The sequence below is a fragment of the Pteronotus mesoamericanus genome, unplaced genomic scaffold, assembly GCF_021234165.1.
Source record: "Pteronotus mesoamericanus isolate MK-2021 breed Mesoamerican mustached bat unplaced genomic scaffold, CSHL_Meso_final contig_52, whole genome shotgun sequence".
Classification (NCBI taxonomy): Eukaryota; Metazoa; Chordata; class Mammalia; order Chiroptera; family Mormoopidae; genus Pteronotus; species Pteronotus mesoamericanus.
In genome coordinates, this window is record NW_026555189.1 from 1,811,270 (window position 1) to 1,814,991 (window position 3,722).

At 40.7% G+C, this 3,722-nt stretch overlaps 1 non-coding gene across 1 annotated transcript; it reads left to right on the forward strand.

The window, feature by feature from the left end:
* Positions 1-3,340: 3,340 nt before the first annotated feature.
* On the forward strand, positions 3,341-3,476 carry LOC129075327 (small nucleolar RNA SNORA50). Its single transcript, XR_008529631.1, has one exon. It is a non-coding gene; the product is annotated as a small nucleolar RNA SNORA50 (small nucleolar RNA).
* The last annotated feature ends 246 nt before the right edge of the window (positions 3,477-3,722 follow it).

Here is a 3,722-nt window from a genome sequence, read left to right on the forward strand (position 1 = left end):
TCAAGACTGGAGTCCATCTGGCTTAGACTCACATTACAACTCCACCAGAGCTATGTACTAAGCTAGGCAGAGAGTTAGGAAAGAAAAATCACCCAGAGAATTTTAGTTCAATGGTCCAGAGGTCAAGCTCCAGAGAACAATGTCTGATTTTAAACCACAGCTCTACCACCTATTGTCTGTTCCCCAGTTTTCTCCTCTGCAACAGAAGATAATAAAAATAGCAATGTCTTTATAGGGTTATGGCATTAAATGAGAAAAAAGTGTATGAAAAATATAGCATAACATTGTGGGTCTTTCCCTCTTCCATGCAACCCTCCACCATCTGAAATCACACCTCCTTCTCTCACTCCTGAGCCTCAATCCATGCCATCTAGAGGCAAGCAAATTCTTCTGTTCCACATCTCAATGGAAACATTGAGTGTATAGTCAAGCATCATTCAATTGCAATTAACAGAGCTCTAACTCAAAAGAGTTTGAGCAAAAACAATAGTTAGTGGTTCTTGTAACTGTAAAGTCTGGGGGAAAGTCAGGATTGAGGGACTCACCATGCCAGCAGGATACTATCTCTCTAATTCTATGGCTATCTGTCTGTCTCTATATTTGTGTGCCTCACTTTGAAGCCTCATTTCCCTGCACACTCTCTCCATGTTATGTCAAAGATGGCCATCATCAATTCTAGGCTTACCTGTTTAACAATGCCAGAGGAGAAAAAGTGTCTCTTTCCCAATATTTTCATCAAAAGTCTCAAGAGTGTCTCTCATTGGACAAAAGTAGGACACATGCCTATGCTTCAACCAATCATTGTGACAATGCACACAAAATAATCCTTATAGCTGAGATTGTGAATTCAATCCACCTAACAATACAAAAAAAATTAGAGCGTAAGTGGTTCTCCAAAGAAAACTGAAATCACCACACTGCCTACACCAGGTGACTGTGCCCAAGAAACAGTTAACATTCTCTAGCCAATTCCCCCAAATCATTCCTGTAATAGGAAGGTTTCAAGGAAGAGTTTACACTGATTAAGTTGAATCACAGAATATAGATCAGTAGAGCTGAGAAGTCATCATGTACAATACCATCCCCTTACAGGTTAGTTTGGTTTTTGTTTTTTATATTTTTTTAATAAATGAGCCTCAGAGAGGGGAAAGGACTCACTTGAGACCACACAGTTGTTAAGTGACAGAGGCAGGAGAAAACCAAAATCTCTGGGTTCCAGGTCCAGTGTACCATTTTCTCAGTTCCCCCCCCCGCCCCATTCAAGTGTACGCAGCTCATATTTGCCTGCATTGTCTCTTTTTAAAAAAGCTATCATAATATGAGCAGATAGGTGATACTTAATAGGAACATAATGTTAAGTAATCCCTGTATACCCTCTACCAAAGATGAAGAACATCCCATATAATACACATCCCTCAATACCCAGTATAAAGCACTCATAGATTTCACCAAGGATTGTGACATGAGAGATGTGAGACTTCAATGAAGTTCTTTGGTTACTATCCTAATAGAGGAGCAAGATGATTTGCCTTTGTGAGCATCATGAAGGTAGCAAAGGGGGATTCTTTGAACCTTTCATTCTCTGCCCTGTCTGGCCAATGGTATCATGAAGGCCTTCTGAAATAGAAAGGGACTTCAATTTTTTTATCTGGTTGTGCTTAGGGTGAGATGGATTTTAGGCGACCTTGCAGGCAGACCTTATTCACATTTAACTTATATAAATTTAACCACATATACTCAACACACACGGACAGAGGAAAAAATGAAACAGTATGGATGATTCTGCAGTTTTTCACTAAATAAATGCTTGGCTCCAGATTGTCTGTGAGAGGGGAGGTATAAATCTGTAAGCCAAGCCTGTATCTGGAGCTCAACCAGAGAAAACACAAGTGGATTTAATGCTGGCAGAAAAGCTGGCTGGGTTGGACTTATCAAGAAATATGATGGCTAGTCTCTAGAAGAATTTGGAGGTAATTTTGGATATACAAGGTATTCACCTTAAGTGCTGACATTGAGAGCTTTAACTAAGATGTGACAGCACAATATAAAATGGACAGCACAGAAAATGTCACAAGCAGCAATAATGAGCTGATAATAACAATAGCTAATACTTTATAGCACTGTTCTAAGCATTTTTACCTCTATTAAGTCATTTAATCCTTAAAAACAACCCTAATAAGTAGGAAAGCAGATGCTTTTATGATCCCCAGATTATAGAAGAAGGAAATAATACCTGCTAAAGGTCACAGAGCTAATAAGTGGCAGGAATCAGGGTGTTAAGACATAAATGTGTGTTTTGTTCTCTCCGCTTCAGGTTAGGTTTCTTTTGCAAGCTCAGAAAAGTAGCCACGTCTTTGTATAACATTGCCTTGAGTTCAAGGCCCACATTTTTGTGGGCCAGAACCAGAAGTAGGCTTGCCAGGCAAAGAAGATAACCTTCTTCCTAGCTATTTTTTTTCAAAAGTCTTTCCTTTCTTAGGGGTGTTATGTGGGTTATACTGGACAGAAAGAAGAAGAGAAAGTTGCTTCAACTTTTACAAGTAAATTGAATTGAGGATAAGTGAATTTTTATTCAACAACCAACAAGGACAAAGTCTTTCAGGATTCCCACAAGGCAGGTCCATGTCTGGTGGTTGTCAGTGTCTGGGGTAGTAACTGAACAGTAAGAGCTTTAGCACTGAAAATCACAGCTCCATGCCCAAGCTTGGTGCAGAAGCCTCAGGATTTCACCTTCAAGCAAACATCAGGGTTAGGACAATGAGCCTAAAATAAGTGGCAACCTGTGTAGGCCAAAGAGAAATGGACTTTTCCCCAAAAACACTGCCCTGCAAAGACATCCTGAGCCTTTCTATGACCCTATGGGGTAGGTTTGAAGGTATAAGTAGCTCAGGTAAAGGCAACAGTTGAATTTTCTGCTATGATAGATTAAACTTAAAGAACTAAAAGAATGTGACATTTTGTGTTCCATGGTGTTGTGAATCCTTGCTACATAGATAGGAGCAAACTCCTGAGAGAAGGGACTAGAGTTGATCTTGGTAAGAAAACAGTGGAATAAAGATCCTGGGAAGGTGATGGAGGTGATCAAACAAATTAAGCCTTCGCATAGATAACATTCCTGAACAAGGCAAGATAAGAGAGCAAAGGTATATCCTTATCTGACTAGAGATGGTGGTGGGGGAGGTCACTGTGGGTGGCCTCCAGAGAGGTGCTGTGCATCGAGGGAGGAGGAAGGGGAAACTTAGAAGAAAGTGCTTTAAGGGTATCAACATGCTACTTTAAATTGGCAGGCTTGGTGTGGCTTTTTCCCCACCGCTGGTGGACTGATAGAAAAGACAGGACTAAGCACAGCTTTTGAACCTGATGTGTCTTGTTTGTAGCTTCACTGGCCAAGCAACAGTACTAGAGCATAAGGTCTTATTATAACTGGGGCTCTACAGCTCTCAACCGAACTGCTCCTTTAAAAATAAGGCACGTTTAAAGAAAAAAAAAAAAAGAAGAAGGAAGGGAAGGAGGGAGGGAAGCGGGGGGAGAGAGTGAGAAAGGAATAAAGAAAAGAGAGAAATCACAGTCAGAAGGGGATACTAAGCACTTCCACTTTCACTGGAAGTAAAGTAAACCCTAAGGCAGTGTGCACTGCAGCATTACCCTTGCGTACCAGGTTCTCTGCTAAACCCTGAGAGGATTAACAGGCTTGGTTCTGTTTCCACGATGAAATCATGAGA